This window comes from Bombina bombina, chromosome 3, assembly GCF_027579735.1.
Source record: "Bombina bombina isolate aBomBom1 chromosome 3, aBomBom1.pri, whole genome shotgun sequence".
In the NCBI taxonomy this organism is placed as follows: domain Eukaryota; kingdom Metazoa; phylum Chordata; class Amphibia; order Anura; family Bombinatoridae; genus Bombina; species Bombina bombina.
In genome coordinates this window covers 1,144,619,816-1,144,635,462 of record NC_069501.1, presented here as the reverse complement: position 1 = coordinate 1,144,635,462, position 15,647 = coordinate 1,144,619,816, and the positions used below count along the sequence as shown (strand labels likewise).

The 15,647-nt window shown below is 42.5% G+C and overlaps 1 protein-coding gene across 1 annotated transcript in view; it reads left to right on the top strand.

Moving 5' to 3' along the window:
- RNF17 (ring finger protein 17) overlaps positions 1-15,647 on the top strand; it is a 514,511-nt gene that overhangs the window by 266,954 nt on the left and 231,910 nt on the right. The window lies entirely within an intron of this gene.

Here is a 15,647-nt window from a genome sequence, read left to right as displayed (position 1 = left end):
AGGCTGCAACTTGGTCTTCACTTCATACTTTTTCCAAATTTTACAAATTTGACACTTTCGCTTCTTCGGAGGCTGGTTTTGGGAGAAAGGTTCTACAGGCAGTGGTTCCTTCTGTTTAATGTTCCTGCCTTGTCCCTCCCATCATCCGTGTACTTTAGCTTTGGTATTGGTATCCCATAAGTAATGGATGACCCGTGGACTGACTACACTTAACAAGAGAAAACATAATTTATGCTTACCTGATAAATTTATTTCTCTTGTAGTGTGTTCAGTCCACGGCCCACCCTGTCTTTTTAAGGCAGTTTCTAAATTTTAAAATTATAACTCCAGTCACCACTGCACCCTATAGTTTCTCCCTTTCTCCGTCTTGTTTCGGGTCGAATGACTGGATATGACATGTGAGGGGAGGAGCTATATAGCAGCTCTGCTTGGGTGATCCTCTTGCAACTTCCTGTTGGGAAGGAGAATATATCCCATAAGTAATGGATGACCCGTGGACTGAACACACTACAAGAGAAATAAATTTATCAGGTAAGCATAAATTATGTTTTTTATCTCCCTTAGCCTTGTTTCTTTTCTTTAACATAAGACTTTGACTGGTCCATTATATGGAAGAAATTTCATAAATAGTGAAGGATATACTTCTTTTCTTTCTTTAATTAGCTAGTTACAATGTACATACCTTCTAAAGCTGATAGACTGTGAGACATTGGAGACCAAATACCCACATCAAGAAACAAGTAGTCTTATCTTTGTTTGTTTGTTTTTTTTTTGTTTCCTTTTGTCTCACTTAGAGAAAGATAACTTTGTTATAAAAAATAACTATTTGATATGTTACATTGCACACACATTTACTGTTTATTTTTTATACATATGGTTAATAATCAGGTATTATGCTTGATCTTTCTCCAACATAGGTGTGTCCGGTCCAACGGCGTCATCCTTACTTGTTGGGACATTCTCCTCCCCAACAGGAAATGGCAAAGAGCCCAGCAAAGCTGGTCACATGATCCCTCCTAGGCTCCGCCTTCCCCCAGTCATTCTCTTTGCCGTTGTACAGGCAACATCTCCACGGAGATGGCTTAGAGTTTTTTGGTGTTTAAATGTAGTTTTATTCTTCAATCAAGAGTTTGTTATTTTAAAATAGTGCTGGTATGTACTATTTACTCTGAAACAGGAAAGAGATGAAGATTTCTGTTTGTAAGAGGAAAATGATTTTAGCAACCGTTACTAAAATCGATGGCTGTTTCCACACAGGACTGTTGAGAGGAATTAACTTCAGTTGGGGGAAACAGTGAGCAGACTTTTGCTGCTTGAGGTATGACACATTTCTAACAAGACTCGGTAATGCTGGAAGCTGTCATTTTCCCTATGGGAACCGGTAAAGCCATTTTCTTTGTTTAAGTAAAAGAATAAAGGGCTTCATTAGGGCTTAAAAACTGGTAGACATTTTTCTGGGCTAAAACGATTACTTTACTAAGTATATTTGGCAGATTATACTTTTAATAGTTGTTAAATCTTGGGGATTGTTTTAATAAAAACGGCAGGCACTGTATTGGACACCTTTTTCACCTGGGGGCCTTTTCTAGTCATAGACAGAGCCTCATTTTTGCGCCTCTAATGCGCAGTTGTTTTTGGAAAGCATGGCATGCAGATGCATGTGTGAGGAGCTAAGAACCACTGAAAAAGCTTATAGAAGGCATCATTTGGTATCGTATTCCCCTCTGGGCTTGGTTGGGTCTCAGCAAAGCAGATACCTGGGACTGTATAGGGGTTAAATGTAAAAACGGCTCCGGTTTCCGTTATTTTAAGGGTTAAAGCTTTCAAATTTGGTGTGCAATACTTTTAAGGCTTTAAGTTACTGTGGTGAAATTTTGGTGAAATTTGAACAATTCCTTCATACTTTTTCACATATTCAGTAATAAAGTGTGTTCAGTTTAAAATTTAAAGGGACAGTAACGGTTTTATTGTAAAAAGTTTTTTGTGCTTTGTTACAAGTTTAAGCCTGTTTAACATGTCTGAACCATCAGATAACGATGTTCTATATGTATGAAAGCCAATGTGTCTCCCCATTTAAATATATGTGATATATTTGTGTCATAATGTCCAAACAAAGTAGGGATAATAATGCCATAGATATGATATTGCCCAAGATGATTCCTCTAATGAGGGGAGTAAGCATGGTACTGCATCATCCCCTTCTGTGTCTACACCAGTTTTGCCCACACAAGAGGCCCCTAGTACATCTAGTGCGCCAATACTTATTACCATACAACAATTAATGGCTGTAATGGATAATTCTATTGCATGCATTTTTTTCCAAAATGCCTACTTATCAGAGAAAGCGTGATTGCTCTGTTTTAAACACTGAGGAGCAAGAGGACGCTGATGATATCTTTTCTGACATAACCCTCACACCTATCTGAAGGGGCCAGGAGGGAGGTTTTGTCTGAGGGAGAAATTTCAGATTCAGGGAAAATTTCTCAACTAGCAGAACCTGATATTGTAACTTTTAAATTAAATTTCAACATCTCCACGCACTACTTAAGGAGGTATTATCTACTCTGGATGATTGTGACAATTGGTCATTCCAGAGAAATTAAGGTAAGATGGACAAGTTCCTAGAGGTTCCGGTGCCCCCCGATGTTTTTCCTATACCCAAGCGGGTGGCGGGACATAGTAAATAAGGAGTGGGAAAGGCACGGCATACCCTTTGTCCTCCCCCTATATTTAAGAAATTAGTTTCCTATAGTCGACCCCAGAAAGGACTTATAGCATACAGTCCCCAAGGTCGATGGGGGCGGTTTTCTACTCTAAACAAACGCACTTCTATTCCTATAGAAGATTGTTGTGCTTTCAAGATCCTATGGATTAAAGGTTAGAGGGTTTGCTTAAAAGATGTTTGTTCAGCAAGGTTACCTTCTACAACCAATTTCATGCATTGTTCCTGTCACTACAGCTGCGTGTTTCTGGTTCGAAGAACTAGAAAAGTCGCTTAATAAAGAATCTTCGTACGAGGAGGTTTTGGACAGAGTTCAAGCTCTTAAATTGGCTAACTCTTTTTTATTTTAGATGCCGCTTTGCAATTAGCTAGATTAGCGGCGAATAATTCAGGGTTTGCTATCGTGGCGCGCAGAGCGCTTTTGCTTAACCCTTTCAAGGGTAAAACACTGTTTGGCCCTGACTTGAAAGAGATTATTTCAGACATCACTGGGGGAAAGGGCCACGCCCTCTCCACAGGATAGGTCTTTTAAGGCTAAAAATAGGCCAAATTTTCGTCCCGTTCGCAGAAACGGACCAGCCTCAAATTCTACACCCTCTAAGCAAGAGGGTAATACTTCTCAAACCAAGCCAGCCTGGAGGCCGATGCAAGGCTGGAACAAGGGTAAACAGGCCAAGTCACCTGCCACTGCTACCAAAACAGCATGAAGTGTTGGCCCCCGATCTGGGAAGGATCTGGTGGGGGGCAGACTTTCTCTCTTTGCTCAGGTTGGGGCAAGAGATGTTCAGGATCCTTGGGCGCTAGAAATAGTGTCTCAAGGTTATCTCCTGGAATTCAGGGAACTACCTCCCAAGGGGAAGGTTCCACGGGTCTCAATTATCTTCGAACAGGCATTCTTACACTGTGTAGAAGACCTGTTAAGCATGGGAGTGATTCATCCTGTTCCATTAGGAGAACAAGGGATGGGTTTTTACTCCAACCTGTTCATAATTCCCAAATAAGAGGGAACATTCAGACCTATTTTAGATCTCAAGATTCTAAACAAGTTTCTAAGGGTTTCATCATTCAAAATGGAAACCATTCGAACGATCCTTTCTACCATCCAGGAAGGTCAATTCATGACCACGGTGGACTTAAAGGATGCGTACCTACGTATTCCTATCCACAAGGAACATTTTCGGTTCCTAAGGTTCGCCTTTCTGGACAAGCATTACCTGTGGCACTTCCCATTCGGATTAGCCACTGCTCCAAGGATTTTCACAAGGGTACTAGGGTCCCTTCTAGCGGTGCTAAGACCAAGGGGCATTGCAGTAGTACCTTACTTGGACGACATCCTGATTCAGGTGTCGTCTCTGTCAAAAGCAAGGGCTCATACGGACATTGTCCTAGCCTTTCTCAGATCTCACAGGTGGAAAGTGAACATAGAAAAAGTTCTCTGTCCCCGTCAACAAGAGTTCCCTTCTTGGGAACAATAATAGTTTCCTTAGAAATGAAGGTTTTTCTGATAGAGGCCAGAAAATCAAAACTTCTAAGCTCTTGTCAGGTACTTCATTCTGTTCTTATTCCTTCCATAGCGCAGTCCATGGAAGTAATAGGGTTTGATGGTTGCGGCAATGGACATAGTTCCTTTTGCACGAATTCATCTAAGACCATTGCACCTGGGCATGCTCAGACAGTGGAATGGGGATTATACAGTCTTGTCTCCGACGATACAAGTAGATCAAATAACCAGAGATTCACTCCGTTGGTGGCTGACCCTGGACAACCTGTCACAGGGAATGAGCTTCCGCAGACCAGAATAGGTCATTGTCACGACCGACGCCAGTCTGGTGGGCTGGGGCGCGGTCTGGGAACCCTGAAAACTCAGGGTCTATGGTTTCGGGAAGACTCTCTTCTCCCGATAAACATAATGGAACTGAGAGCGATATTCAATGCTCTCAAGGCTTGGCCTAGACTAGCAAAGGCCAAATTCATAAGGTTCGATCAGTCATCATGACGACTGTTACATATATCAACCATCAGGGGGGTAAACAAGGAGTTCCCTGGCGATGGAGGGAGCATCCGGGGGAGTGGGAACTCCATCTGGAAATCTTTGCCCAAATAACTCAATTATGGGTATCCAGACTTGGTTCTGATGGCCTCTCGTCAGAACTTCATGGTCCCTTGTTACGGGTCCAAATCCAGGGATCCCAAGGCGACTCTATTGGATACAATAGTAGCACCTTGGATCTTCAACCTAGCTTATGTATTCCCACCGTTTCCTCTCATTCCCAGGCTGGTAGCCAGGATCAATCTGGAGAGGGCTTCGGTGACCTTGATAGTTCCTGTGTGGCCACGCAGGACTTGGTATGCAGACCTGGTGAATGTGTCATCGGCTCCACCATGGAAGCTACCTTTGAGACAGGACCTTCTTATTCAGGGTCCATTTGAACATCCGAATCTGGTTTTCCTCCAACTGACTGCTTGGAGTTTGAACGCTTGATTTTATCAAAGCGTGGGTTTTCAGATTCTGTAGTAGATACTCTTATTCAGGCTAGAAAGCCTGTAACTAGAAAAATTTACCATAATATATGGAAAAATATATCTGTTGGTGTGAATCTAAAGGATTCCCATGGAACAAGATAAAAATTCCTAAGATTCTTCCTTTCTACAAGAAGGTTTGGAGAAAGGATTTTCTGCGAGTTCTCTGAAGGGACAGATCTCTGCTTTATCTGTTTTACTTCACAAAAGGCTGGCAGCTGTGCCAGACGTTTAAGCGGTTTGTTCAGGCTCTGGTTAGAATCAAGCCTGTTTACAGACCTTTGACTCTTCCCTGGAGTCTTAATCTAGTTCTTTCAGTTCTTCAAGGGGTTCCGTTTGAACCCTTACATTCCATAGATATTAAGTTATTATCTTGGAAAGTTTTGTTTTAGGTTGCAATTTCTTCTGCTAGAAGAGTTTCTGAGTTATCTGCTCTGCAGTGTTCTCCGCCCTATCTGGTCCATGCAGATAAGGTGGTTTTTACGTACTGAGCCTGGTTTTCTTCCGAAGGTTGTTTCCAACAAAAATATTAACCAGGAGATAGTTGTACCTTCTTTGTGTCCGAATCCAGTTTCATAGAAGGAACGTTTGTTACACAATTTGGACGTTGTCCGTACTCTAAAATTCTATTTAGATGCTACAAAGGATTTCAGACAAACATCTTCCTTGTTTGTTGTTTATTCTGGTAAAAGGAGAGGTCAAAAAGCAACTTCTACCTCTCTCTCTTTTTGGCTTAAAAGCATCATCAGATTGGCTTATGAGACTGCCGGACGGCAGCCTCCTGAAAGAATCACAGCTCATTCCACTAGGGCCGTGGCTTCCACATGGGCCTTTAAGAACTAGGCTTCTGTTGATCAGATATGTAAGGGCAGCGACTTGGTCTTCACTGCACACTTTTACCAAATTTTAACAAATTTGATACTTTTGCTTCTTCTGAGGCTATTTTTGGGAGAAAGGTTTTGCAAACCGTGGTGCCTTCCATCTAGGTGACCTGATTTGCTCCCTCCCATCATCCGTGTCCTAAAGCTTTGGTATTGGTTCCCACAAGTAAGGATGACGCCGTGGACCGGGACACACCTATGTTGGAGAAAACAGAATTATGTTTACCTGATAAATTACTTTCTCCAACGGTGTGTCCGGTCCACGGCCCGCCCTGGTTTTTTAATCAGGTCTGATGATTTATTTTCTTTAACTACAGTCACCACGGTATCATATGATTTCTCCTATGCAAATATTCCTCCTTTACGTCGGTCGAATGACTGGGGAAGGCGGAGCCTAGGAGGGGATCATGTGACCAGCTTTGCTGGCTCTTTGCCATTTCCTGTTGGGGAGGAGAATGTCCCACAAGTAAGGATGACGCCGTGGAACGGACCACACCGTTGGAGAAAGTAATTTATCAGGTAAACATAAATTCTGTTTTTGTTTTCATGTTTTCAGAATGTTTATAGTTATTTTTTTTAATGTGTTCATTTGGGTCATTTGTGAACTTTTGGATAGATTTTCATAACAAAGGAAAAACTATGTCTTTTAGGTTGTAATGTCAAAGATAATTTAGCACACAAAGTAACACTCATCTGTAATACCACCTGAACTTACAGTACTCTCACACAATGTGAGAGGCCTTAATACTAATGTAAAATGCAACATAGCACTTACCCAGTATATGAAATTGAAGCAAAGATAGTATTTCTGCAAGAGACACACTTAACACAATCTCTCGATCTCAAAATTCTGGCAAAAGCAATTCCCTATTCACTATCACTCCATACAGATCAAAAGACGGAGAGTAGTGTTTATCCTCTCCTCTTTACAATTGAAACAGAAGATATTATAAATGACCCTGACGGAAGATTCCTCATAATTAGAGGGTGAATACAAGACACTAAAGGTACTCTATGTAATGTTTTTGCCCATAATAAGAGATAGCACTCCTTTCTCCTGTTAAGTGTAGTCAGTCCACGGGTCATCATTACTTCTGGGATATTAACTCCTCCCCAACAGGAAGTGCAAGAGGATCACCCAAGCAGAGCTGCTATATAGCTCCTCCCCTCTACGTCACACCCAGTCATTCTCTTGCACCCAACTAATAGATAGGATGTGTGAGAGGACTGTGGAGATTATACTTAGTTTTTATATCTTCAATCAACAGTTTGTTATTTTAAAACAGCACCGGAGTGTGTTGTTCCTTCTCAGGTAGAATTTGAAGAAGAATCTACCTGAGTTTTTGGATGATTTTAGCCGGCGTAGTTAAGATTCATTTGCTGTTCTCGGCCATTCTGATGAGTGAGGTAAACTTCAGATCAGGGGACAGCGGGCAGGTTCACCTGCAAAGAGGTATGTTTGCAGTATATTATTTTCTGAGGAATGGAATTGACTGAGAAAAATACTGCCAATACCGATATAATGTAAGTTCAGCCTTAAATGCAGTAGTAGCAACTGGTATCAGGCTGTTTATGTATATATGTGTACACTTCAGTATTCTGGGGAATGGCACTTCTCTGGGTAATATTATATGCATATAATTTTTAGCCTAACTTGCAGTGGGAACGTCTAGCAACAGGCTGTTTAATGACATTTTCATGTTATTTGATTTTAAACGTTTTTGCTGGCATGCTAAATTGTTTAATTATCTGAGGTACTGGGTGAAAAACTGTTTTTGGGCACTGTTTTCCACTTGGCTGTCGTTTATTTTAATTTAAGACAGTTTACTGAACTTCCCTCACTGCTGTGGGTGAGGGGGAGGGGCCTATTTTGGCGCTTTTGCTACGCATCAAAAATTCAGTCAGAAGTCTGTTTCTCTTCCTGCATGATCCGGATCCGTCTCTACAGAGCTCAAGGTCTTCAAAAATTATTTTGAGGGATGGTAATCACTCACAGCAGACCTGTGAGATTGTGCTTTGACTGTGATAAAAAACGTTTATATTTTGTACATTTTTTTCTGCTATTAAGGGTTAGTTATCCATTACTAATGGGGGCAATCCTTTGCTAAATTTATGCCTTTACTGGGAAAAATCTGGTTTTTATCATTTTTCCGGTTCCTTATTATTAAACTGTCATAATTTTTTTCTGTGCTTCTTAAAGGCACAGTGCGTTTTCCATAATACTTGTAATTTGAGTGAAAAGTATTTCCAAGCTTGCTTGTTTAATTGCTAGTTTGTTAAACATATCTGACTCAGAGGAATATCTCTGTGCTATATGTGCAAAAGCCAAGGTGGAGCCCAATAGAAATTTATGTACTAATTGCATTGATGCTACTTTGAATAAGAGTCATTCTGTACAAATTGAACATCATTCACCAAACAACGAGGGGGAAGTTATGCCGACTAACTTGCCTCACGTGTCAGTACCTGCATCTCCCGCTCGGGAGGTGCGTGATATATGTAACGCCGAGTACTTCAGGGCGGCCATTACAAATCACACTACAGGACATGGCTAATGTTATGACTGAAGTTTTGTCTAAATTACCAGAACTTAGAGGTAAGCGAGATCACTCTGGGGTGAGAACAGAGTGCGCTGATAATATTAGGGCCATGTCAGATACTGCGTCACAATTTGCAGAACATGAGGACGGAGAGCTTCATTCTGCGGGTGACGGATCCGATCCAAATAACTGGATTCAGACATTTAAAATTTTAAGTTTAAGCTGGAAAACCTCCGTGTATTACTAGGGGAGGTGTTAGCGGCTCTGAATGATTGTAACACAGTTGCCAATACCAGAAAAAAATGTGTAGGTTGGATAAATATTTTGCGGGTACCAGTCGAGTACTGACGTTTTCCCAATACCTAAAAGACTTACTGAAATTGTTACTAAGGAGTGGGATAGACCCGGTGTGCCTTTCCTCACCCCCTCCTATATTCAGAAAGATGTTTCCAATAGACGCCACCACACGGGACTTATGGCAAACGGTCCCTAAGGTGGAGGGGAGCAGTTTCCACTTTAGCTAAGCGTACCACTATCCCGGTGGAGGATAGCTGCGCCTTTTCAGATCCAATGGATAAAAAGTTAGAGGGTTACCTTAAGAAAATGTTTGTTCAACAAGGTTTTATATTACAACCCCTTGCATGCATTGCGCCTGTCACGGCTGCAGCAGCATTTTGGTTTGAGTCTCTGGAAGAGACCCTTGAATCAGCTCCATTGGATGAGATTACACACAAGCTTAAAGCCCTTAAGCTAGCTAATTCATTTATTTCTGATGCCGTAGTACATTTAACTAAACTTACGGCTAAGAATTCCGGATTCGCCATTCAGGCACGCAGAGCGCTGTGGCTAAAATCCTGGTCAGCTGATGTTACTTCTAAATCTAAATTACTTAACATACCCTTTCAAAGGGCAGACCTTGTTCGGGCCCGGTTTGAAGGAAATTATCGCTGACATTACAGGAGGTAAAGGCCCATGCCCTGCCTCAAGACAGAGCCAAAACTAGGGCTAGACAGTCTCATTTTCGTGCCTTTCGTAACTTCAAGGCAGGAGCAGCATCAACTTCCTCTGCACCAAAACAGGAAGGAGCTGTTGCTCGCTACAGACAAGGCTGGAAACCTAACCAGTCCTGGAACAAGGGCAAGCAGGCCAGGAAACCTGCTGCTGCCCCTAAGACAGCATGAAGTGAGGACCCCCGATCCGGGAACGGATCTAGTGGGGGGGCAGACTCTCTCTCTTCGCCCAGGCTTGGGCAAGAGATGTCCAGGATCCCGGGGCGTTAGAGATCATATCTCAGGGATATCTTCTGGACTTCAAAGCCTCTCCCCCAAAAGGGAGATTTCATCTTTCAAGGTTGTCAACAAACCAGATAAAGAAAGAGGCGTTTCTACGCTGTGTACAAGATCTTTTACTAATGGGAGTGATCCATCCGGTTCCGCGGTCGGAACACGGACAAGGGTTTTACTCAAATCTGTTTGTGGTTCCCAAAAAAGAAGGAACCTTCAGACGATCTTGGATTTAAAGATCCTAAACAAATTCCTAAGAGTTCCATCGTTCAAAATGGAAACTATTCGGACAATCTTACCCATGATCCAAAAGGGTCAGTACATGACCACAGTGGATTTAAAGGATGCCTACCTTCATATACCGATTCACAAAGATCATTACCGGTATCTAAGGTTTGCCTTCCTAGACAGGCATTACCAGTTTGTAGCTCTTCCATTCGGGTTGGCTACGGCTCCAAGAATCTTCACAAAGGTTCTGGGCTCTCTTCTGGCGGTGCTAAGACCGCGAGGAATTTCGGTGGCTCCGTATCTAGACGACATTCTGATACAAGCGTCAAGCTTTCAAACTGCCAGATCTCATACAGAGTTAGTACTGGCATTTCTAAGGTCGCATGGGTGGAAGGTGAACGAAGAGAAGAGTTCTCTCTTACCACTCACAAGGGTTCCCTTCTTGGGGACTCTTATAGATTCTGTAGAAATGAAGATTTACCTGACAGAATACAGGTTAACAAAGCTTCAAAATGCTTGCCGTGTCCTTCATTCCATTCAACACCCGTCAGTGGCTCAATGCATGGAGGTAATCGGCTTAATGGTAGCGGCAATGGACATAGTACCCTTTGCACGCCTACATCTCAGACCGCTGCAATTGTGCATGCTAAGTCAGTGGAATGGGGATTACTCAGATTTGTCCCCCTACTCTGAATCTGGATCAAGAGACAGAAATGATCTTCTATGGTGGCTTTCTCAGCCACATCTGTCCAGGGGGATGCCATTCAGCAGACCAGATTGGACAATTGTAACAACAGACGCCAGCCTACTAGGTTGGGGCGCTGTCTGGAATTCCCTGAAGGCTCAGGGATCATGGACTCAGGAGGAGAGTCTCCTTCCAATAAACATTATGGAATTGAGAGCAGTTCTCAATGCCCTTCTGGCTTGGCCTCAGTTAACAACTCGGGTCATCAGGTTTCAGTCGGACAACATCACGACTGTAGCTTACATCAACCATCAAGGAGGGACAAGAAGCTCCCTAGCGATGATGGAAGTATCAAAGATAATTCGCTGGGCAGAGTCTCACTCTTGCCACCTGTCAGCGATCCACATTCCTGGAGTGGAGAACTGGGAGGCGGATTTCCTAAGTCGTCAGACTTTTCATCCGGGGGAGTGGGAACTTCATCCGGAGATCTTTGCCCAAATACTTCGACTTTGGGGCAAACCAGAAATAGATCTGATGGCGTCTCGCCAGAACGCCAAGCTTCCTTGTTACGGGTCCAGGTCCAGGGACCCGGGAGCAGTCCTGGTAGATGCTTTGACAGCACCTTGGACCTTCGGGATGGCCTATGTGTTTCCACCCTTCCCGATGCTTCCTCGATTGATTGCCAGGATCAAACAGGAGAGAGCATCGGTGATTCTGATAGCGCCTGCGTGGCCACGCAGGACCTGGTATGCAGATCTAGTGGACATGTCATCCTGTCCACCTTGGTCTCTGCCTCTGAGACAGGACCTTCTAATTCAGGGTCCTTTCAAACATCAAAATCTAATTTCTCTGAAGCTGACTGCTTGGAAATTGAACGCTTGATTTTATCAAAGCGTGGTTTTTCGGAGTCAGTTATTGATACCTTAATACAGGCTAGGAAGCCTGTTACCAGAAAGATTTACCATAAAATATGGCGTAAATACTTACATTGGTGCGAATCCAAGAGTTACTCATGGAGTAAGGTTAGGATTCCTAGGATATTGTCTTTTCTACAAGAAGGTTTAGAAAAGGGTTTATCTGCTAGTTCCTTAAAGGGACAGATCTCAGCTCTGTCCATTCTTTTACACAAACGTCTGTCAGAAGTTCCAGACGTTCAGGCTTTTTGCCAGGCTTTGGCCAGGATTAAGCCTGTGTTTTTAAAACTGTTGCTCCACCATGGAGCTTAAATTTAGTTCTTAACGTTTTACAGGGTGTTCCTTTTGAACCCCTTCATTCCATTGATATCAAGCTGTTATCTTGGAAAGTTCTGTTTTTAATGGCTATTTCCTCGGCTCGTAGAGTCTCTGAGTTATCAGCCTTACATTGTGATTCTCCGTATCTGATTTTTCATTCAGATAAGGTAGTTCTGCGTACTAACCTGGGTTCTTACCTAAGGTTGTCACTAACAAGAATATCAATCAAGAGATTGTTGTGCCATCATTGTGTCCTAATCCTTCTTCAAAGAAGGAACGACTTCTGCACAATCTAGATGTAGTCCGTGCCCTGAAATTTTATTTACAGGCAACTAAAGATTTTCGCCAAACTTCTTCCCTGTTTGTCGTTTATTCTGGACAGAGGAGAGGTCAAAAAGCTTCTGCTACCTCTCTCTCTTTTTGGCTTCGTAGCATAATACGTTTAGCCTATGAGACTGCTGGACAGCAGCCTCCTGAAAGAATTACAGCTCATTCCACTAGAGCTGTGGCTTCCACTTGGGCCTTTAAGAACGAGGCCTCTGTTGAACAGATTTGCAAGGCTGCAACTTGGTCTTCTCTTCATACTTTTTCCAAATTTTACAAATTTGACACTTTTGCTTCTTCGGAGGCTGTTTTTGGGAGAAAGGTTCTTCAGGCAGTGGTCCCTTCCGTATAAAGATCCTGCCTGTCCCTCCCGTCATCCGTGTACTTTAGCTTTGGTATTGGTATCCCAGAAGTAATGATGACCCGTGGACTGAATACACTTAACAGGAGAAAACATAATTTATGCTTACCTGATAAATTCCTTTCTCCTGTAGTGTAGTCAGTCCACGGCCCGCCCTGTTTTTATGGCAGGTCTAAATTTTTTATACTCCAGTCACCACTGCACCCTATGGTTTCTCCTTTCTCGTTTGGTTTTCGGTCGAATGACTGGGTGTGACGTAGAGGGGAGGAGCTATATAGCAGCTCTGCTTGGGTGATCCTCTTGCACTTCCTGTTGGGGAGGAGTTAATATCCCAGAAGTAATGATGACCCGTGGACTGACTACACTACAGGAGAAAGGAATTTATCAGGTAAGCATAAATTATGTTTTTTCCACCAGATTTCACACCATCTGTTACAATGGTCACAAACCAGAATAATTCTTGAGGGAGACTTTAACATTACATTAACTCCTCACTTCATTGCAGGAGGAACTACAATTACAAACAAACAACACAAACATAACTCAATATCAATAAGAGATTGCCTATCTGCACATAACTTAATAGACTCCTGGGAAACAATGTACGTTACAACGACTGACCACACTTAATACTCACACGCACCCAAACTTACTCCAGATTGGGCTATGTCCTGGTGAACCAGATCCTGATTCCAAGTATTTCCCACTCATCTATACACCTTTGTGTTTGCTCTGATCACTCAATAGTTCAACTAGATATGACAGGTATAATTAATATCCAAAGACAAAAGTCATGGACATTTGACCCAAGCATTTTAAAAAACATAGAATTTCACACTAAGAAATAAAAAACTATGACAAAGTACTGGCAAATTAATTAAACTTCTACAACTAACCCTATTTGCTCATGGGTAGCACACAAACCATTTATCAGCGGGGTACCTATAAAAGAAAAATCAAGACTTACCGGGGCCTGTCTTGGTTGGTTGCTGCGTGTGGAGAACTGATAATCCACCACATATCAGTTATCTATGAAGCCATTTAATTTGTTCACATAGCCACTTGGATTCTACAGATCCTGCTGAACACTTTGATACCAGAGATGTGCCGAGTTCCACACCAGAAAACTAATCTGAAGTGTTGAGGCCTGCGGCAACTCTTCTATGCTGCTATAAAATTGTTCTACTGATCATTTCAAGCGTTACTTAAACAATGACCTATGCCTAATTATAGGGTATTAGCTTCAACTTCTAACGGTCGTAACACAGGAGATTACTAATATGGAGGAAGTTGCTAGATGGGAGACTACCATATCACAATTGATTGCTGAGTATTCTGAGGCTTTGGAGCATGACATATCATTAATCTTGCTGCGCAAAGAGACCATAGCCAAGCTACCTATACATGACTGTAGTACAGATAACGATCCTGGGCTGGAACAGATTGATCCACATTCTCAATTGAGAGGAAGCAACCAGGGGATAACTGAACTCTCGAAGGATGACACCACTTCTACTACCTATACAAGGGCCAAGAAAGCGACTTCCATAAACAGGTGTGTTGTGCCGACATGGATTATGCAACGGGCCCCCAAGAAGACTGTGCTGCACATACTCCTGAACTTATTGAGGTGGAATCTCCCCTCAAGGATAATTCAGGAGAAAATTAAGGCATTAGGACATGCTAACTCCTTCATCTGTGATGTGAATATGCAAATTATTCATCTGAACGCAAAGGCTTCAGGTTTTGAGGTTCTAGCCCGCTGGGCTCTCTGGTTGAATCTTGGTCTGCAGATATGACTTCGAAATCCAGGTTAATTTCTCTCCCCTTCAAGGAGAAGATCTTACTCGGACCAGGTCTGCACTCCATCATTTCCACGGAGGGAAAGGAGCCTTCCTGCCACAGGATAAGAAGAACAGACCTAAGGGACAACAGTCGTCAAATTTTCATTCCTTTCGTTCGGACAAGTCCCAACGATCTCAATCCACATCCAAGCCTGAGCAGCCCAAGAGTACTTGGAAGCCGGCTCAGTCCTGGATCAAGTCTAAACAGACAATGAAGCCCTCCGATAACAAGTCGGCATGAAGGTGCGCCCCCCGATTCGGGTTTATACAGAAGGAAATTAAATTATCTGGTAAGCATAATTTATATTTTCCTGTTGCTGACTCCATCTGTGACTCATGACGCACTGTGCCTAAAGTAGAAAGAGCTATCTAAATATAAAATAGCTACCATTCCTATAGAGAATAGTTGTTCCGTTAAGCATCTAATGGATACTAAGCTAGAGGCTTACTTAAAGAAGATGTACATCCATCAAAGATTAAAGTGGCAATCTTATTGGTGTGATGCCTTGTCTGATTTGATATCAGAAGAAACTACAATAGAGGAGATCCAAGATAGGTTAAATGCCCTTTAACTGGCCAATACCTTTATCTGCTATGCTAACATGCAGGTAATTAGACTGGGAGCTAAGATGTCTAGCTTCTAGCTTGTTTCTTCTTGCTATTTCTTCCGCTCGCAGAGTTTCTGAGCTTTCAGCTCTGCAGTGTGATTTCCCCGTACCTTATTTTCATGCATATAAGGTGGTCCTTTGTACTAAATTGGGGTTTCTCCCTAAGGTGGTGTTGAATCGAAGCATTAATCAGGAAATTGTTGTTCCTTCTTTTTGTCCTAATCCTTCTCTTTTTTTTAGTTAAATCTCAGACACCTCTACCCTTTTTTTTCCTCCTTTTTCCATTTTCCTTCGGCTAAATGACTATGGTAAGGGAAGTTACACTTAACAGCTTTGCTGGTGTGCTCTTTGCCTCCTCCTGCTGGTCAGGAGTTGAATATCCCACTAGTAATTGGAATGAAGTTGTGGACTCTCCATGC